Here is a 22863-nt window from a genome sequence, read left to right as displayed (position 1 = left end):
AAATGAGTTCTCCCACAGTTCTCATGTTCCTAACATAGAAAGCACTATTTTTGGAACCAAACATAAGGAGGTTTTTCCCATAAACACATTATTTTGTTTATCAGTTTTCCTGTTAAGATTTTACAGGATATAGTTTCACGAGTTATTTCTCAAAAAAATCTTCGACATTTCTCCCATCCTCCCCCTCTCTTACGTGCACATTTATCCTTGGCTCTTGCTTGATTTCTGCACCATCATAAAATGGCTGAGAATCACGGCTTCTGAATGGTCTAGAAGTCCAATAATGAATAACTGGGTTCTTTAAGACATGTATATTATATGGAACTCCATTCTATGTCTTACCGTCATACAGATCACACTTTCAGAGAAAAGTCACAGAACAAACCAATTTTTAAATCCAATTCCTTGAGCTAAGAAACTTTAGCACATTGAGGGAGTTCCATAAACAACTTCCTGGGCTTTTTAGTATTAGGAACCCTAGAAATTACAATATATTCTGTTTGCTCTTAGAGTACAGATGTCATAGAATCTACTTAAACTTCCTTCTAATTCTATTGACCCCCTCACAGAAGGCATGTGAATTATTTAGTTCTGTATTTGCAACATTGGCCTTAATGTATTACAAATTGTTGTTAGAGGACAACAACAATGTTAAAAGCCGGTGTGGCTCCATTCCAAAATAAGTGTGCTCAGAGGCAGGTCTCTCATCTGAAAAATGGAGCTTTCTTCTATTCATGTCTGGGTAGAAAGACAATAGATAGGAAGTAGATCCACTGTGAGAATGAAGACAAGGTATTATCAACATCTTTAATACTGAAGATACCAGAAAACCAGGTTAACTAAATTCAAAGAATTTATTATTGAGAATTGTATGGTGCTCAAGAAATATAATTGCATTACTGGTATTGCTATGAAAAACACAAGAAGCAATATTTGGGGAACAGATTCCTACGCATACGAAGGACAAAGAAGTTAATCTGTAAAGCAGTAGCTCACTTCCCTTCTCTTTCCCTCCTCTTCCCTGGTCCAGGATCTATATTATATGTGGCAGATTCCTCAATTCATCTCTTTCTCTTTCAAAAAGCACCAACGCACAATTGATATATTAAGATAAATGGGAGGAAAATCATTGTTATCTCATTTGACACTGGCATTTAAACGGGAAGTAATTTTGTGCTCATTCTAAAGCAGTACAAAAATATTTTCATATACTGTATTAAATTATTTTGTGGGACCTATCATATTTGTGCAAGGTGACTGTCTATTCCACAGGATTATTAATGTCATATCGATCCTGTAATACTGCCAACCCAACAGGGATGCTCATAATCTCATAAGATACAGCAAAACCCATGCAAATCCAAATTATTTATATAAATGTTGCAGTCAACTTATCAAATATAATGCTAAACATTTTCTTTATTGATTTCAATTGCCAAATCAGAGCCAGAGGAAGTAACTATATGCACAGAGTTAATTAGTGAATATACAGTCCATTTTTGGTATCATCATTTGAAAGTAATACGCCGCCTCCGAACTGATTTAACTGTTGCTCATAAAATCATACATCACAATGTACTACTCCCTGTTGGCGACTACTTCACCTTTAACAACAACAACGCAAGAGCATGCAATAGATACAAACTAAATGTAAATTGCTCCAAACTAGACTGCAGAAAATACAATTTCAGCAATAGAGTGGCCTGGAATTCACTCTGTTGTTTCTTCCCCCAATCCCAAAATCTTCAACCTTACATTATCTACAATAGACCTCTGCCCATTTCTAAGAGGTCTGTAAGGGGTGTGCATAAGTGCACCTTTGTGCCTACCGTTCCTGTCCTAATGTCTCTTTATCTTTTCTATCTCTACTTTATACTTATATTATGTTAAACATACTACAATACAATACTATATTTGTATGATAAATAAAATAAAATAAAGAAAGAAAGAAATAAAATAATCAGAATTCAGAAAAATTTTCAAAGAACGGGAAGGCAATAATATACCGGTAATCAAATCCTTGAGTTGAATTTTATTCCTGATGACAACATAGGTAGATTCATAAAGTGGGGTTTTGTGGGGGGTGGGGGGGGGGGGTGGAGGGCTACAATCAGTGTGAAGGGCTACCAAACCTTTTACTACCACACTGTGGGCATTGTTTATGCAGGACGCCCTGCATTTCCTTTCATCATCTTTCAGTGCAAATTGGATGCTCTGGGGTGGAGCTCCATTTTTGCTACCCCACTGCATCCCCCCCGCCCCGGTCCGTGCAGTAGCCCACACCCGGCTACAATATGGAAATGGTCTTGCCATTGCATTCTAGGATTTTTTTTCAGCTAGTCTACACATGAGATCCTTCACAGACCAAGTGTTTCTAAGTGCTAAATACAAGTACGCCCTACTCCACTGTTCAACTAGACAAGATTTGTTGAAATTTTGATTTAGTTGGTCATACTTTTCAATTCAATACAATTAGTATATTTTTCATGTATTTATTAGATTTGTGTTTAGGAAGTTCAGAGTAGGTTTATAAATTAAATTAGAGTGGTAGATTTAGCTGGCCATCTATGGAGTGTCTCATAGAAGCAGAATCTAAATTTCTGACACTGTCTCAATACTAGCCACTGATGATTATTATATCATACCCTATAACTAAAATCCACTTCAAAAAACTGAACTGTTCCAAGCTAAAATTAAAAAGCCAGATGAATTTGAAAAAGGGGCTATGATTAACTTTCACCACTCAGTTGAAGTTAAAAATAAAGTTCTAGAAAGCTTTTGTTCATTCACTTAGATATGCAAGTACAGTATTTTAACTTTTTCCACAATTTTGAAAATTATTCAACTATCCTTTAAATAAAAAATAAGCCTCCAGAAAGATGTGGATTTTTTTTCTTTGTAGTTATTCAGCATCATCATGTTTATGGGAATGATAAATAGCCATGATTCATCTGCATAACCAATAACATAGTGTCATTCATTAAAATGATTTCAAAGAAAGGACATATAAAATTAACATTACCTCTATAATGTAACATAAGGCAACAATAATTCCATAGCAATTTTAATCTGAATGGAAGGAACATATTTTAGCATCATCCAGAGTTTTTTTTAATTTAAGAACTCTCTAAGTTGTCCAGTTGAAGAAACTTAACACCATTTACCTAAAAAGAAATCTACTGTACAAAGAAAGGGCATATAGATTTAATATTACCTCCACAATAAAACATACGACAGCAACACATTCATATAACTTTCATATAATTTATTTGAATGGGAAGGAAGGGATTTGATTATTATTATTAATATTTATTATTATTATTATTTATTAAATTTGTATGCCGCCCCTCTCTGCAGACTCCAGAAGACTTCCCCAAATCCAGAAGACTTCCAATTGAAGAAACTTTTTTAAATGTTCATTTATCTAAGGAGGAATCGAAAGCAATGCCCATCTATCTAAGAACTTAACCTTAATTAGAATAATGAATATTTCCATTAAGTCAACATAGGCTTCCACTGATGAATTAAATTAGTTTTTAACAGTCGATCACTTCTATACACATTGCTATCGGAGTGAAAGTATAATTTCTGAAGGAAAAAAGGATGCCACCTTCATGTTTAGATGGCATATGCATTTACGCCCAGAGTCCTTCAGGAGTTGGGCATCATATTATTTATTTCTTATTTATTAATTGGACTTTTATGCCACCCCTCCCCGAAGACTCAGGGTGGCTTACAACACATAATGAAACAATATATAACGTCCCAAATCCAGTTAATTTAAATTATAATCTTATTATAATTTATAATCGAGTCTGTGGAGAGGGGCGGCATACAAATCTAAATAATAAATAAATAAATTTTAAAAAAACAACCCAAACCATAAAAAGTCAGTCAGTCAGTCAAATCAATCAATCAACATGCAATTTTAGAAAAATCATTCCCTTCACATAGCAGCAAGTGGGAGGAGGCAAACTTAAGAGTTTGTCCCAAATAAAGCATCCCTTTTGAGAGAAATGAACAAACGTGATATTAAATAAATATTAAATTCTTCTTATTATTATTTTAAAAATACTCAAAAAATCACCCAATCAAGAGGGAGAAGAGGTTTTTTAGTTCAGCAGAAAGGCTTAGAAAAATTCAATTCAGTTCAATACGTTGCTCTCTTCCTCCTTCCAGCCACAGCTCTCAGTCCTGGAATTTTACCGCTTCGTCCTTTATTGGTCCTTCGTCGAAAGATTATCGGGGCCACCACAAAAAAGCAAGCTTCGTCGCCGGGAAGGGTCTGCCTTAAAAACACGGTCAGACCCTCTCGATGGCCTAGTTCCATAATTCAGAGGCGGATCCCATCCGAAGCAGCCCCATTTTTTTCGCCTCTCTGTGCTCAGGAAGCCCCTTCCTCCCGCCATCCCAAGGAAGGACAGAAGCGGCCGCCGACCCCAGACTCACCTTCCCAAAAGAAAGGCCGCCCCTTGAACTCCTAGAGCCGGGCAGGGGAGGGCCTTTTTTTTAAAAAAAACTCCTACTTCAGCCCTAGCAGGTGAAGCTGGTTCCTCGAAGCGAGCGAGGGAGCGAGCGCCGGGCTTGCCTTACATCGCCGCCGGGCAGAAGAGTCACCTGAGCCGCGCGGCAAAGGCGAAGCGACGCAAGAGGTCGGCGACTTCGGCCTGACTCTGCTACCACAAAGCCGCGTCTGGGGAGCATCCCCAGAAAAAGCCGGGCGATGAGCAGCCGGCGGAAAATTGCAGGCGGCAGAAGCTGCTCCTCTGCGCCGGCACCACGTGACCGAGGCCGGCTTCTGCCGCCCGACTCGTCAGCCGCCTCCTCCTCCTCCTCGCCCAAAGGCAAGGAGAAATCCGAGGCCAGTCAGCCGCCCCGCCCGGGCGCAAACCGCAGCAGGCCTGACGGGTTGTTTGGAGAGAAGGCGGCATCTGAGTTCCCTCGCCCCGATTCTCAGCTGCCTTTGTCTCTCTCGGGACCAAATCTCAACCAACAAATGCTCTGTCCTACACATTGGCAAATAGATCACCACATACAGGCTGAATAAACAAGACCTTGCAGACAACCCTCACTCGCTAAGGACCTTGGAATACTCATATTCCAAGGCTAATATGAAAGGCTAGTATGAAAATAAGGAACATAATATCAGTCTGTCAAATATAAATTGAGTGAGGATAGGAGCCACTCAGGAAATGGACAAAATAAATAAAATAAATAAATATTAAATGGCCTAAGTGTCAAAGCCCACTGCAAGGACATCGCCAAAAAGGCTTCAAGAGTTGTTAACCTAATCCTACATAGCTTCTGCTCCGGTAATCTCATACTAGCCAGGGGCATACAAAACTTTTGTCAGACCAATCCTTAAATACAGCTCATCTATCTGGAACCCGCATCACATTTTGGACATAAACACTCTAGAAAATGTCCAGAAATATGTCCATTCCTCTACTCACAACAGAATACCCTACACAACTAGATTTACAATCCTAGGTTTAGAAAGCTTAGATCGATGTCAGCTAAAACACGACCTAAGTATAGCCCATTAAATCATCTACTACAACGTCCTTCCTGTCAACAACTACTTCAGCTTCAAACACAACAACACATGAGCACATAACAGATACAAACTTAAAGTAAACTGCACCAAACTTGACTGCAGGAAATATGACTTTCATAACCGAGTAGTTAATGTATGGAATTCACTACCTGACTCTAGTATCATCATCTAACCCCCAAAACTTTACCCTTAGACTATCCACTGTTGACTTCTGATTGTTAAGATATCAGTAAGGGGCGTGCATAAGTGCACCAGCATGCTTTCTGTCCCCTGTACTAATGTTTCCTCTCTTATTAGTATCATGTATATAAACATTGTTATATCTTTGTATACTACCAATATGTACTTGACAAAAACAAACAAATAATAGAATAGAATAGAAAAGAATAGAATAATAGAGCTCCACAAGAAATGATAATTAGTTAAAAAAATTAAGCTATAGCAATATTTTAAGAATAAAAATTGAATTAATTGGTGGTTGGCCCAGGAGACAAAACTAGGGGATTAGGTGACATTAGAGTCATGTAACATATGCCAAGGTTGTACAAATTATAAACATAGCAATGAAACAAAAATAATAATTTGAGAAGTGGCACCGCTAGTATGAAAATAAGGAACATAATATCAGTTTGTCAAATATAAATTGAGTGAGGATAGGAGACACTCAGGGAACGGTATTAGAGGGAGGAAGAGGAAGTAGAAGGGGAAGTTAGAGGCGTGAAAAGAAGTAGAAAATATAGAGTGTTAATAGAGGATGAATGGAGGGAAGGAGAAAGGGGAGAGAAGGAGTAAGAAAGTAGGAAGGGGATGAAGGTTGAGAGAGAGGAGTGTTGGGTCAGACTGAAGAATAAGAGTTGAAAAGGGTGCAAAATAAGATATTGGTTTATGAAATATTGAAAATGTATATATATCTTATTGATATATTTTAAGGCGTATATGTTTTGTTATAAAATGGAATTTGTGAAGAGAAAAATAGAATAATAGAGCTGGAAGGGATCTTGGACGTCTTCTAGTCCAACCTCCTGCTTAGGCAGGAAAGCCAACACCACTTCAGACAAATAGTTATCAAATCTCTTATTTGAAACTTCCAGTGTTGGAGCATTTACAACCTCTGGAGGCAGGTTGTTCCATTGATTGTTTTAGGTATCAGGAAATTTCTCCTTAGTTCTAAGTTGCTTCTCTCCTTGATTAGTTTCCACCCATTGCTTCTTGTCCTACCGTCAGTGTTGAGTACTCTGTATATTTCTGTTACCAAGGAAACTATGTAAATAGGTTGCGCCTGATTGGTTAAGGCGCTGACAGCTCGTTTTGAGCGGGAAAAAAATTGTATAAATAGAGCCGGTTTTCCCCTTGCCAGCTGAGACGCGTTCCAGCTGATAGTCACTTCCTAAAGAGCTGAAAATAAAGAGAACCGTCTCGTTTACTTGCTGTCTCGAGTCACTTCACCTGGCGACGACAGAAGAACGAGCCTTCGCTTGCCGCTATGGATTCCTTGCCTGTCGAGAGAGCTCCGGAATTCTTCAACCCGGAGAAGACTACGTGGGACGCTTATCTCGCAAAATTCGACGTTTTCCTCGAGGCTGCTGGCATGAGAGACGCCGATGCCGATCGGAAGAGAGCGATTTTTTTGAACTACTGCGGCACCGAGATGTTCGATCTCGCCCAGACGTTGACCGACCCGACTCCGGCAAATTCCATCTCCTGGGACTCCCTGAAGACGAAGCTTTCCGACCACTTCAAACCTACGAAGCCAGCAATCGTCTATCGACACCAGTTCTCCAGAATGGGACAGCTTGAGGCAGAGTCTATTAACCAATACGCTACGCGCCTCAGAACTGTGCTGTCAAAATGCCGGTTTGAAAACCCGGAAGCATGCCTGATTGACGCCCTCATCTTTGGAATGAGAAATTCAACTGTAAGAAACAAGCTCCTGACCGAAGAGGAGCCTTCACTTCAAAATGTGATCAAGCTCGCCCAGACCGCTGAAGTTGCTGAGGCGGCTGCGAAAGAACTCAAGCACAACGATAAGCAGGAAGTCGTGGCTCACATCAATTCGCCTCCTCACAGAGCCCACTCTCCATCCGAAGTCAGCGCACCTCCACACCCCGAAGACGACTGTTTTCTAATCCGGCAAGACCACCTCCAAGCCACAAGACAGCCTCGTCAATTTCTTCCATGTTCTGGTTGCTGCGGAAACCATCCCCGCCATCAATGCCCCTTCCGGGACGCCGATTGCCGCCGTTGCGGCCGCCGTGGGCACATTGCCGAAGCATGCAGAGCCCCAACGCCAGAGGACACATTCTCCTCTCCAAGGGCTACCAGATTCAACAACCAACCGCGAGGAAACAGAGGATTCCGCTCTTTCGGCCGCAACAAGCACTCCAACTATAACCACGACTACATAAGAGGTACACGGGACGTTCCAATTCATACGGTAACAACCAACAAAACAAAAATTAACATTTCTTTGCTTTTAAATTCTAAACCATGCCAGATGGAACTGGACACTGGTTCTCGTTATAGCATTATGCCTTGGACAAAGGTTAAACTTTATTTGCCTCATATTGGGAAACATGATTTAATGCATTCTGATTTAAGTATTAAGGATTTTCAAGGGGAATTAATTCCTGTTCTAGGTATTCTAAATGTACCAATTGTATACAAATGTTTTAAGGGTGAACTTCCACTGCTAGTGGTGTCAGGGCCAACACATTCCCTTTTAGGCTTAGAGTGGATGACTCCTTTGGGTATAGGAATTTCTGGCATCCACACAATTGCACATTCTGACATTCCTGATTTTGTCAAAGAATTTCCAAATGTATTTAGTCCAACTTTGGGTACCTATACAGGGCCACCTATATCTTTCTCACTTGACCCTAAGGTGCCTCCAATCCGTCTCAAAGCACGGAGAGTTCCTTTGCCTCTACTGCCTAAACTAGATATCGAATTAGACAAGCTCATCCATCAAGGTATTCTAGTTCCAATAGATCAAGCACCATGGGAAACCCCAATTGTCACTCCCCTCAAACCAGATGGCTCTTTGCGAGTCTGCGCAGATTACAAATCAACCCTGAATAGAGCGTTACAACATCATCCATACCCCATACCGGTAGTACAACACTTACTTCATTCCCTGGGGGAGGGGAAGGTATTTGCAAAGATTGACCTTGCCCAGGCATACCAGCAGCTCCCCGTAGACGAACCTACATCATTATTCCAAACTATTGTCACCCATAGGGGAGCTTTCCGATGCACCCGATTGCAATTTGGAGTCAGTGTAGCCCCGGGAATATTCCAGAGTTTGATGGAACGACTGCTCACAGGAATAGGAGGAACTATACCTTATTTTGATGACATTCTAATTTCAGGAAGGGATCAGACCCAATTAAATTCAAGGATAAGGCAAGTTCTAACTAGACTGCAGAACAAGGGCCTAAAAGTAAAACCCGGTAAATGCGTATGGGGAACCAGGAGTGTTAATTTTTTGGGTTACACAATTGATGGCGAAGGGATCCATCCCACTAGTGATAAAGTCAGGGCAATACAAGACGCTCCAGAGCCCAAAAGTAAGTCTGAATTACAAGCTTTTTTAGGATTACTTAATTTCTACTCTGTTTTTTTGAGGCAGAAGGCCACAGCAGCAGAACCCCTCCACCGGCTGCTTCAGAAGGAAGTTCCTTGGCAATGGGGGAAAATTGAAAGTGAAGCCTTTTCCCGAATAAAGAGTCTCTTAACGTCCAAAAGCGTAGTGGTACAGTACAGTTCATTACTTCCCCTACGTCTTACATGCGGTGCTTCCCCCTATGGGGTGGGTAGTGTACTGGCTCATGTGCTGCCTAACGGTACAGAGGCCCCTATCGCATTTTTCTCCAGAACGCTGTCCAGCACAGAAAGAAACTACAGTCAGCTGGACAAGGAGGCGTTAGCATTAGTCTCAGGGGTGAAAAAATTCCACAATTACCTTTTTGGTCGAAAATTTCAATTAGTAACCGATCACAAACCCTTGTTAGGCCTTCTAGCCCCAGACAGACCAACTCCACCTTTCATGTCCCCTCGCTTGCTAAGATGGGGAATTTTTTTGGCAGGATACCAATATGAGCTGATTCATAAAGGAGGGACAACCATTAACTATGCGGATGGCCTTAGCAGATGCCCCATTCCTGACTTAGTAGAAGACCCTGCCCCCTCTGCTGATGTCTTACTAATAGATGTAGCTGATAACCCCCTGACAACTGCCAAAGAAGTGGCAGAGCATACAGCTAAAGACCCCACTCTCATGAAGGTTGTTAATTGCGTTCTTAAGGGATGGAACCATGAAAACTTGGGGACAGATCTGTCTGAGTTCAAAAGTAAAAGGTTAGAACTATCCTATGTTAAGGGATGTCTATTATGGGGTGACCGGGTCGTGATTCCAGAGAGTCTAAAGTCTAAGGTTTTGTCTATGCTGCATGTGGGCCATCCAGGAATCGTGAGGATGAAGGGGCTAGCAAGGGGGCATTTCTGGTGGCCAGGACTAGATGCCCACATTGAGAGGTGGGTGTCAAAATGTGACCCTTGTCAGGAGTCAAGGCCAAGACCTCCAAAAACAACGCCTATGGACTGGGATCAACCCCAGGGCCCCTGGTCTAGGTTGCACATAGATTTCGCTGGCCCCATTGATTCGAAATATTTCCTAATTGTAGTAGATGCATATTCTAAGTGGGTCGAGATAATATTGATGCATAACATCACCACATGCTCAACTATTAAAGCCTTACGCCATCTTTTTGCAACGCATGGCTGCCCAGATGTTTTAGTTTCTGATAATGGGCCCCAACTGACAGCCAGACAGTTTGAACTTTTCCTAGATCAGTTAGGGGTAAGGCACGCCCTCATATCTCCTTTTTCGCCATGGGCGAACGGATTGGCAGAGAGATATGTTCGGGTTGCCAAAGAAGCATTGAAAAGGGCTGGCCCTGGGGAGGTGCAAGAACACCTAGATGAATTCCTTTTGGCGCAACATATAACTCCCAATGCAAAAACCAACAGGAGCCCAGCAGAAATTCTTATGGGCAGGAAACTCAGGTCAACCTTGGATAGATTACACCCTGTGTTTTGTACAAAGAATTATATGACTGATAATGCTGAAAGACATATGTTTATAGGGCAATGTGTATTTGCAAGGAATTTTGATGGAGGCCTTAAGTGGCTTAAGGGCACAGTGTTGCAACAAAAAGCGCCAAAAACATATTTAATATCATTGAACGATGGCCGAGTATGGACTAGGCACATCGATCACTTAAGAAGGTGCCCAGAAACTGAGTCTAGTGTTAAAACACCGATTGTACACACAGACAAACCGACGGAGAACGACGCAACTCCAGCATTAATGGACTTAAATTTGGACTCACCCTTCCGAAGCCGCTCGGCCAGCATAATGGAGCCATCTTCGTCAGCAGAGGTCGGTAATGTGCCAGCCAGCTCAACTCTGGGGGCCGGAGTTCAACCTGGGCCTTTGGAAGCCAGAGGAGGTACTGACGAACCGACCTCCTTCCATGCCAACGACGAAGGACTAACTGAATTGCGCAGGTCCACAAGGAACACCCAAAGACCACACCGATTGGCTGAATATATCACATGGCTTTCTGAGTAATCTGTATGTTTTTTTTTTCTAGGAAGGGAGGGGTGTTGAGTACTCTGTATATTTCTGTTACCGAGGAAACTATGTAAATAGGTTGCGCCTGATTGGTTAAGGCGCTGACAGCTCGTTTTGAGCGGGAAAAAAATTGTATAAATAGAGCCGGTTTTCCCCTTGCCAGCTGAGACGCGTTCCAGCTGATAGTCACTTCCTAAAGAGCTGAAAATAAAGAGAACCGTCTCGTTTACTTGCTGTCTCGAGTCACTTCAGTCAGGGCTTTGGAGAATAGCTTGACTCTCTCCTTTGTGACAGCCTCTGAGATATTGGAACACTGCTATCATGTCACCCCTAGTCCTTTTCATCAGACTAGACATACCCAGCTCCAGCAACCATTCTTTGTATGTTTTAGCCTCCAGTCCCCTAATCATTTTGTTGCTCTTTTTTGCACTCTTTCTAGAGTCTCAACATTTTTTTAAAGTTGTGGCGACCAAAACTGAATGCAATATTCCAAGTGTGGCCTTACCAAGGCATTATAAAGTGGTATTAACACTTTGTATGATCTTGATTCTATCCCTCTCTTTATGCAGCCTAGATCCTATGTTGGGTTTTTTGCTCACTGTAGCGCTCTGCTGGTTCATATTTAAGTGATTGTCCACTAGGACTCCAAGATCCCTCTCACAGTTACTGCTGTTGAACAAGGTACCGCATATACTATATCTGTGCATTTTATTTTACTTGTCTAAATGTAGAACCTTACTTTTTTCATCTTTGAATTTCATTTAGTTAGATAATGTCCAAATTCAAATCTATCAAGATCCTTCTATATCTTAAGCTTATCTTCTGGAGTGTTGGCTATTCCTGCTAGCTTGGTGTTGTCCAAAAATTTGATGAGTTCTTCATCTAAAGGGGCGGCATATAAATCCAATAAACCTAACCTAACCTAACCTATACGCTTATCCACATCATTGATGAATATGTTGAAGAGTACTGGCCTTAAAACAGATCCATGGGGTACCCCACTGTATATGTCCCTCCATGTAGATGCAGTTCCATTGAGGACTACACGTTGAGTGTGGAGTACAGTGATACCTCATCTTACAAATGCCTCGTCATACAAACTTTTCGAGATACAAACCCGGGGTTTAAGATTTTTTTGCCTCTTCTTACAAACTATTTTCACCTTACAAACCCACTGCCGCCGCTGGGATGCCCCGCCTCTGGACTTCCGTTGCCAGCGAAGCACCCATTTTTGCGCTGCTGGGATTCACCTGAGGCTCCCCTCCATGGAAAACCCCACCTCAGGACTTCCGTGTTTTTGTGATGCTGCAAGGAATCCCAGCAGGGGAATCCCAGCAGCGCAAAAATGGGCACTTCACTGGCAACGGAAGTCCAGAGGTGGGGTTTCACAGCGAGGGGATTCTCAGTGAAATCGCAGCATTGCAAAAACACAGAGGTCCGGAGGTGGGGTTTCCTATGGAGGGGAGCCTCAGGGGAATCCCAGCAGTGCAAAAACAGGCGCTTCGGCTGGCAAAAGGGGTGAATTTTGGGCTTGCACGCATTAATCGCTTTTCCATTGATTCCTATGGGAAACATTGTTTCATCTTACAAATTTTTCACCTTAAGAACCTCGTCCCGGAACCAATTAAGTTTGTAAGACAAGGTATCACTGTACTGGATTAAAGTGACTTGTCATTAAACATGCTGCTAACCCTGTTTGGCTAGCCTTACTAGTGCCCATCTGAAATTTGCCCCTGGTGTTTATGGGTTTTCTGCTGTATTGCTCAGTGTTGGTAGACTTACACAATCTACAACAAAGGAGTACACTTTCAAGCAACTAATGAACATGACATAAATCAATAAAAACAAAGCATAGGCGCCGTGTCATATTTAATAAAACAGTTAAGGTCATATAAAGCCTAGGTTTTTTTAGAGAAGCTGTACCCAATCTGGTGGCCTCCATGTGCACTGGACTTGTAACTCCAAGACACATCATACATGAAGGGAATTCTCCATTGTAGAAGCCTGTTCAAAAATATTGAGGACTTTCATCTTCCTGAAATGTCCAATGAGCCATTGAGGCTCTGAACTATTTTATGGATGAAACATCCCAAAAAGGCAGATCAGAGAAATGCAAGGTAAATAAGGCCAACCAACAGAGTTGACTTTTTCCTGTCCTGTCCTGGATTATAATTCCCATACTCAAATGAAAATACAAATTATAAAAGTGGAATTCTTCAGGCAAAATAGATGGCTTTTGGGACTATTTAACTTGCTCATATTGCATTTTAGGAATTGAATATTTGACTCATCGTGCACACAAAGTTCCATATAATTCCAATAAATTTTATTTTATTTCAGATCTTTGGAGCTAGACTTCACAATGGTTATTGAATGATAATGAAAGACATATTATATTATATATATAATATGTCTTTCATTATCATTCAATAACCATGGCTATCTACCATGGAAGCCATAGTATATCCGAATTTAATAGACCCTACCAAGACCATAAAATATAAAGATATTTTACATCCAAATGGAGAACTTAAAACTAAACAAGAATTGGAAATACAAAATTATAGGATGGACGAGTGGACATATATACAAATAAAATCAAGATATAATAAGGATAAACAAATACCAGGTATAGCAAATTCCACCCAAACTCTAGACAAGATCTTAACAGGAAACGCTGAAAAACAGATAACCAAACTATACCAGATTTTACTAGAACACGAGAAAGAAAAAGAGATGATTAAAAATCCAATGGTAGCCTGGGAGAAAAACCTACAAAGAAAAATCCATATAGCAGAATGGGAGAAAACATGGAATACAATAACCAAAATCACCCTATCATCAGCCTATAAAGAAAACTATTACAAACTATTTTACAGGTGGTATCTACCACCGGCAAGACTTGCCAAAATTTATCCAGCACTACAAAATGTATGTTGGAAATGCAATAAAGAAAAAGGAACTTTCTTCCATATGTGGTGGTCCTGCCCTAAAATCCAAAAAATTTGGGAAACAATTTACAAATGGTTAAAGGAAATCACGAAGGAGGAAATAGAGTACTCACCGGAGGGGATGCTCCTCGGAATTTGGAAAAAATCTTACTCGAAACAAACCCTTTTTTTAGTGACTCACATAAATACAGCTACAAGAATTGCAATTGCGCAAACTTGGAAGAACAAACAGACCCCCAATATAAATTTAATAATAGAAAAAATATATACATGTGCAGAAATGGATAAATTGACAAACCTACTTAAGGGAAACAGAATCAACGAAACTAAAAGCATGTGGAACAATTGGCACGAGTGGATTCAAAGGAAAAGATTTGTATAACCTTATACAAAATAGCAGTACAAACCTTAAAAAAAAAAATGAAAATACCATTTGAATGTTTTTACCCTGTTTTGCATTGCATAGTATTAAGTTAATACTATCCATATAACAACTGTAACAGGTAAAAAAGTTGGATAAGACCTGTAAACTGTATAAACAAATTGTGATATATGTATCTATAAAACAATAAAAAGATTTGCAAAAAAAAGAAAAAAAAAGAAAGACATATTATATTATAATTACTATTATTTTCTTTGGATTATCACATTAAACCAAACCAATATCTGTGCCAAAGAGCTTATAAACGTTCAATCTTGAATCTTGGCAGAGTTAAAAATTGTACAAAGATTCACTTCAAATAAATCCAATAACTCATCAACAATTTGACCCAGAACTGGGCATATCATCTGCTCGGATTAGGATTGATTGATAGATGTGTTCAGTGAAGGGCTACCAAAATTTTTACTACCACAATATGGGCATTGCTTCTGCAGGACACCCTGCATTTTCTTTCAACATCTTTCAGTGCAAATTGGGTGCTCTGAGGTGGAGCTCCATTTTCACTACCCCACTGTGTCCCTCCTCTCCCCGTCCGGGCAATAGCCCACCCCTGGATGTGTTGCCCATCTACTTCCACTCTGTTGTGCAATCAATTGTGCAGACTGGGGGCGCTGTTAGATTTGCTATAGCTTCTGGATGTTCAAATGATAGCATTGTCTATTTTATATAGCAGATAACTCAACATAATCTTACACTTGAAAACTATAGTTATTGCAAGGCCTGTGAATCAAAGCCATATATTGTGAACTGTCGTTTTTCCATTTTTTTCTAAATCCAATTGAGAATTCTAGTTCTTACCTATACAATTATAAATATTTTATGACTAGAATTTCTGAAAAACTGTTTCCACACATTTGAATCTGAATGTAATTTGAAGCCCAGTTGCATATATCAATTACTAAACTGGCTAAATTGGGCTTAGTGGAAAACACCTTGTTGAAATTTCCTTCTCAGAGATGATAGATAATTAATGATAGGCAGCCCAGTTACTTCTTGGCTACATAAATTTGATCGATCAATCAATAAAATAAATCAGCATTCTCCAAAAGGACTCTTGTATCTTGGCACTTTAATTTCTCAATTCCCAGCATCAATTTCTGACAATGTGTAATTTAGCCTAGATTATTTGAAGTGCTAAATGAACAGAAAAGCAATTTTTATAACAGCTCAAACATTACAAAAGAGTTTAGAAAACAGCTTCATTAGCATCACAAATCATCTTGTTAATAAGGGCTATGAATTTTAAGTATGGCTACTAAATGCCGTAAGAAAAGTATCCTGAAATTTACTGATGTTATACAGAGGCTACATGTTGCAGTGTTAAGAAATTATAAAGAGAATTTGCCAATCTTGATTGATAATTTATCAGTGATCTCTTGTGGCTGTACTATGTTGCATAACAATTTGTGAGTCTAATGAAATCTTGTTTTAGCACTGAGAAAGATCTACTGTACTGTACTATCTTTGACTGTATCACTACAGGTGAAGCCAAAATAGAGCCAAAGTGTATTTAAGTTATTAAAGTGATTAGATCGGTTTAAAGGAAAAAGACAGCCATGTATCTGAAGAGATTTCCCCCCCAAAAAAATAATTATTAAAAAACCTATTATAAAGTTTTTTTATAATTCTTTTTATTATAAATTATAATTTTTTTAAAAAAAACACCAAAAAACTTTTAAAGTTTTTTATCCTATATCCTATATCGAGGGCTGGCAACAGAACAGAGGGAAATGATTACTGGAAAGCAACATCGGTACATTCATTTCGCACTTAACAGCCAGTGATCCGAATCTTACATGGATTCAGGATCCAACAAAAGCAAATAAGCACAGTTCGCTCTTACACACCGACCGTTCATCGGCATGCTAAAGGCAAAAGCATGCTGGAACCTGTAGTTCGCTCTATGCTTTTGGCTCCGCTCTGCAAGAGGGGGAGGGCTAAGCATAAAACAGTGTCAAACAGCTGAATGAACCCTGAGACTCGCTGGTAGTATTTTTGCAGCATTGCTGGCTTTTTGTCAATGGGACCCTAGGGCAGTGTTTCCCAACCTTGGCACCTTGAAGATATTTGGACTTCAACTCCCAGAAGGAAGGAAGGAATTCTGGGAGTTGAAGTCCAGCTGTCTTCAAGTTGCCAAGGTTGGGAAACACTGCCCTAGGGCATATAAACTGCTCAACAAATAAATAAATAAAGGGAACGCTCAAATAACACATCCTAGATCTGAATGAATGAAATATTCTCATTGAATATTTCATTTGCACAACTATTCCATTTGCACAACGGTATTTGAAATTGATTGTAAATCACTGTTGCTTCCTAAGTGGACAGTTTGATCTCACAGAAGTTTGATTTACTTGGAGTTATATTCTGTTATTTAAGTGTTCTCTTTATTTATTTATTTTTGAGCAGTGTATAAGAAGCTGAAACAAAAGACTTGGTTCACCTTGATCAGGACCATCCTAAGTCATTTTGCTACCTAAAGTAGAGCCTATTTGCTACCTAAAGTAGAGTCTATATGTCCTTCCTTTGCGGGAGGAAGGAAGGAAGGAAGGAAGGAAGGAAGGAAGGAAGGAAGGAAGGAAGGAAGGAAGGATCATGGCATTCTAAACCAGCTAACACTGTAGCTTATTAGGTAAGCCACCTCGAGTCTTTGGAGAGGGGCAGCATACAAATCTAATAAATTATTATTATTATTATTATTATTATTATTATTATTATTAAACTAATATTTCAAATTCCTGACTTAAAAGTGTTTCTTAACCATGGCAACTTCAAAGTAAATAAACTTCAATTCCCAGAATTCCTTAGCCAGTATATTCTGGGAACTGAAGACCATCAAGCTTAAAGTTGCAAATATTGAAAACCACTGGTTTAGTGTGATGTGTGAACCCAGGTGTTATCTGGCTCTGACGGAGTTGAATAAACTGACAATCAAGTGGCAATATTTAGCTGACTTGGGGCCTGGTGCGTATTTGGATGGTAGCCCACTGGAAAATCCCAGGGCTATATGTTTTTTCTAGGAGGTGGGAAAATATCTTGGAGAAGACAGGAACAAATCACTTCTCTATTACTGATGAGACCATTATATAGACATTTTCCTGGAATCATCAGGAATCAAATGTGACTCAAAGATGACTTTACATTTTCCTTAATCGAATGCAATTGATTGTATTAAAAGTCATTTCCTCCTGATTGCTTATTACCTCCAGGATGGAAAGGACTTGTGCAATTTCTAGATTACACTTTCATCTTCTTGAGGAAATATCTGGAGACACAGATGAGGGAAGAAATATGAGGAATTGGGCAAATTCTGCAGCATTTTGTAGCATATTGAAAGCTACATATAATAAGAAGGAACAGTAATTTTAAGGTAGGAGACTAGAGTAGCATCCATAGGTTCAGGGGCAGGCTACCAACCACAGTCCTACCGGAACACACTGGGAGCGCACCACTGCAAGCGCACCAGGCATGCACCTGTGCCTGGCGCACAGTTTGGCTTCTGTGCATGTGCAGAAGCTAAATATTGTGCAAAGAAGTGTGCATTATTTCCGGGATTTTTTGCTCCCCTCGCTGCACCACTCGCCCTCACTCCCCCGCTGCATTGCTCACCCTCGCTCGCTGCGCCGCTCACCCTCTCTCCCTCCGCCGTGCCCCTTGCCCTCATTCCCCTCGCCAGGCCCCTCGCCCCGCTTACCTGGATCACCTCCTGCAGGGGCTATGGCACAGGGAGCAGGGTGGGTGGCCCCAATTCTGGCCGCACGGCCTATTCTGTGCTCTCCCACACTGCAGGCATCTCTCCTGTGGCCCAGGAGATCAAAGAGCAGGCCACATGACCGGAGCTGGGGCAGGATGCTTTTGCTGCTGGCCCCAGCTGCTGCTCTAGGCGTGGCAGCAAGAAATCTCCTTCTGCATGCGTGGAAGCAAAAAAACCATTAATTTTTACCACAATTGCGCCATTGTGCATGCACAGCGCATGCACATCCGACGGCAATGGAGTGAGCCTACACGCTCCATTTCCGTCAACGGAATGGCATGCCCCGCGTTCCGCCTGGGTGGGTTCTTCCCGGTTCGGACCAGATCACCCAAACTGTTAGCAACCTGCTGGTAATGTAATTTAGGTGTCATAGATCAGACTCTGTCTTTGCCGGTCTGTGCTTTCCACCATCTCTCTTTTTTTGGAATTTTCAGTGATTTTTTTGGTTGTTGTTTGCATGGCTTCTTCTCCTCTACTGTGGAAAAAGCCACCCCTCCTGCCCGCACGTTAATACCCACCTATATTTCTTCATCCGAAGCACAGCTGAGTGGGTCCACAGCTGTGTTTCGGCCTGAAACCACCTTCTGAGCATGTCCGGAAGTGAAATTGCAGGAAGGGACACGCGTGTATGAGTGTGGCACCTGCATTCGTGCAACATCACGATGCGCACCAGTAGCGAAGGTAAGTGGAATCGCGCCTGATCCATAGATATTCTTAGTTTTTCCTTAAAAAAATAATACAGTGGTACCTCTATTTAAGAACTTAATTCGTTCCGTGACCAGGTTCTTAAGTAGAAAAGTTTGTAAGTAGAATAATTTTTTCCCATAGGAATCAATGTAAAAGCAAATTATGCATGCAAACCCATTAGGAAAGAAATAAAAGCTCAGAATCTGGGTGGGAGGAGGAGGAGGAAGAAGAGGAGGAGGACAGTCACTGCCCGGAGTGAAGGGAGCATTTCTTTTCTCTGGGCGCTGGCAGAGGTTTATTCCCTCTCCAAGCGCCCAGAGAAAGGAAAATGCTTCGTTCACTCTGGACTGCCAAAGCCTCCTTAAGCGCCACCGAAAGGCTCCTCTGGCAGTCCAGTAAAGCCCGAGATTTCAGGATTAAAGGGGGAATGGCAGGAAACTGGCCAGGCCTTCGTGCCGCTCTCAAATTCCCTGGGAAACCTTTCCGGCCTCGGGTTCTTAAGTAGAAAATGGTTCTTAAGAAAAGGGAAAAAGATCTTGAACATCCGGTTCTTATCTAGAAAAGTTCTTAAGTAGAGGCGTTCTTAAATAGAGGTACCACTGTACTTAAGTGTTGGCATTTACTGAACGCCCTAGTAACCTCTACAGAACAGTTAAAGTGAACCCACTTACAAAATTGCCACCATTTAGAAACAAAGTAAAAAAGTTTTTTAAAAATGTAAATGTAACAAAAAGCAATAATTAAAAGAACTTAATACTAGACCCTTTTTAGATTTGGCTCAAGAGCAGGTGGCATCTATCCAGTGGAACAAACAGGGAACCCTAAAGGCTGAAACATCTTTTTTTTTTTAAATTCTGATGCTGTTGTAACTGACTTTTAGGGTTAAGACGGGATTTATTTTACACCTGTGTCTTTTGATGATTCAGGGTTTTTTTTGCCCCAAAACAAATTGCAATCTTTAATCTTTAATGAGTAAAGTGCCTACATGGGACATTAAAGCAGTTCAATCTCAGTGCTAATTTATCATTCTTCCTTCCTGGAACAAACAACATTCATGTCTTTGCTGTTAACTAATTAACTATCCCCATCCTTGCATACTTAGCAACATGCTGGTTCAGTTGTGTAAGGTTAAATATTTTACCCCATTAGCTAATTACAAGAATGTGCTCTTACTCTATTTCTCCCCCCTCTTTCTGGCCTAAGATAACTGTCAGTTTTCTAGCACAACAACCATCTGTCAGTCATTTTTCAACACTGGAATGAGGGAAGTTGAGTGCACAAATCAGTCCATACCACTTTACAAAGAAAACCAAAAAGATATTTATTATTTATTTTTATTTTATTTATTATTTATTATTTAGATTTGTATGCCGCCCCTCTCCGCAGACTCGGGGCGGCTCACAACAAGACACAACAAATCGTAACAAATCCAAATAAATTTAAATATTTAAAATGTTTAAAAAGAGTCCCAATATACTAACACACACACACACAAACATACCATGCATAAATTGTACATGCCCGGGGGAGGTGTTTTAGTTTCCCCATGCCTGACGGCAAAGGTGGGTTTTAAGGAGTTTACGGAAGGCAGGGAGAGTAGGGGCAGTTCTAATCTCTGGGGGGAGTTGGTTCCAGAGAGTCGGGGCCGCCACAGAGAAGGCTCTTTCCCTGGGGCCCGCCAACCGACATTGTTTAGTTGACGGGACCTGGAGAAGGCCCACTCTGTGGGACCTAATCGGTCGCTGGGATTCGTGCGGCAGGAGGCGGTCTCGGAGATATTCTGGTCCGGTGCCATGAAGGACTTTAAAGGTCATAACCAACACTTTGAATTGTGACCGGAAATTGATCGGCAGCCAATGCAGACTGTGGAGTGATGGCGAAACATGGGCATACCTAGATAAGCCCATGACTGCTCTCGCAGCTGCATTCTGCACGATCTGAAGTTTCCGAACACTTTTCAAAGGTAGCCCCATGTAGAGAGCATTACAGTAGTCGAACCTCCAGGTGATGAGGGCATGAGTGACTGTGAGCAATGAGTCCCGGTCCAGATAGGGCTGCAACTGGTGCACCAGGCGAACCTGGGCAAACGCCCCCCTCGCCACAGCTGAAAGATGGTTCTCTAAAGTGAGCTGTGGATCGAGGAGGACGCCCAAGTTGCGGACCCTCTCCAAGGGGGTCAATAATTCCCCCCCCCCAGGGTAATGGACGGACAGATGGAATTGTCCTTGGGAGGCAAAACCCACAGCCACTCCGTCTTATCCGGGTTGAGTTTGAGTCTGTTGACACCCATCCAGGCCCCAACAGCCTCCAGACACCGGCACATCACTTCCGCTGCTTTGTTGACTGGACATGGAGATAGCTGCCTTTGGGCCAAATAAAAGGTGATTGGAAAAGTGGAATTATATTTTTGTTGTTCCAAAACATAAAATGTTGGCTTCTAGCTGATGTGGAAATTAGCCAGAAGCCATGAGCTTAATGATCATGTATTTATTCAGTTTGTATAGTAGTGTAGCTCAACAAATCACTCTTAATGGTGAACAAAATTAAAAAAACATTGCAAAAATTAAAATACAATGCAGTTGAAAAACATCCAACCCAAATTATTAGTACAACAAAGAAGCTGGTTCCCTGAGCCCAGAACCAGGCCTTCATGGCTTTATGAAAGGCCAACAGGGTGTGGGGCCATCCTGATATCTGGAGGAAGAATGTGCACAAGGTGGATGCTATGGCAGAAAAGGAATGTCCTCTAGGTCCAGTGGTGGGCTACGAGCCAGAATGCTAAATTGCGCTCACTTCCGCGGCTCGTATGTTCTTCTTCCTTTGGAGGTAGCAAAATTGTGCATGGGCCGCAGGTGTGCCTATGTTTCGTTGAGGGTTTTTTGCTTTCACGCATGCCGAAACACGGGTGCACCTGTGGCTCCATGCACGATTTTCCCTCTCACAGTTCCTGTTTTTGAGCCAGGTTTCACCTAGTCTGTACTTGTACCTTTGGGGTTTTTTGTTGACATTAGCAGTGGTGGATTCTAAATGGTTTTGTTACCAGTTCACATGCTCACTCACGTGCACAATCCTGGGTGGGTGGGCGGAGTCTCCCACTGCCACTGCTACCAGTTCAGACAACCAGGCTGAACCGGGCGCAACCCACTGCTGGACATTAGACCAGTGAAGGGCCGCACTTACCTTCTTTCCCTACCGTATCAATCCCGGATGCCGATGTGGGTGCACACACTCCCGTGCAAGAATTTGCTTCTGTGCATGCGCAGAAGCAAAGAAATCAGTGAAAATTGCCAAAATCTCAGGTGAGGACATTCACATGTGAGAGATTTCAGCTATTTCTTTGCTTCTGCACATGCGCAGAAGCAAAGAAAGGTTGAAAATCACCAAAACTCGCCGATTTTTGCCAATTTATTTTGTGCTTCAATGTGACCGTCTTTGGAAAAAGCAACTTTGAAAGGCAACTTTATCCTGAATAAATAAGAGTAGAAGGCAATCAAAAGAGAGATAAATATAGTCATAGAGGGGGGAAATCAACTAATGACTTATTTTTGTAATGACCACATAAAACCTCCAGGATTAGAAGAAATGGGATTTCAAATATGGGTATGGATTGCAAATATGGATTGATGGAGAATATCAGCAGATGGAACCGGTTGCTTCTGTGTGCTGCTTACACAATACATTGAGAGGCTTCTGACTGGCTGTTGTGATTCCGTCTGAGGCCCCTCAGGGAACGGCTGATCCTCTGCCGGCTTCCTGCTCAGAGGGGGAGGATGAGGAACAGGAGGTTCAGGCAGACGGGGAGGAGGAATCTCAGGCTGAGGGAGAGGGAGGACAGCC

The sequence above is a fragment of the Erythrolamprus reginae genome, chromosome 3, assembly GCF_031021105.1.
Source record: "Erythrolamprus reginae isolate rEryReg1 chromosome 3, rEryReg1.hap1, whole genome shotgun sequence".
NCBI classification, from domain to species: domain Eukaryota; kingdom Metazoa; phylum Chordata; class Lepidosauria; order Squamata; family Dipsadidae; genus Erythrolamprus; species Erythrolamprus reginae.
Note: the sequence above shows the minus strand (reverse complement) of the source record.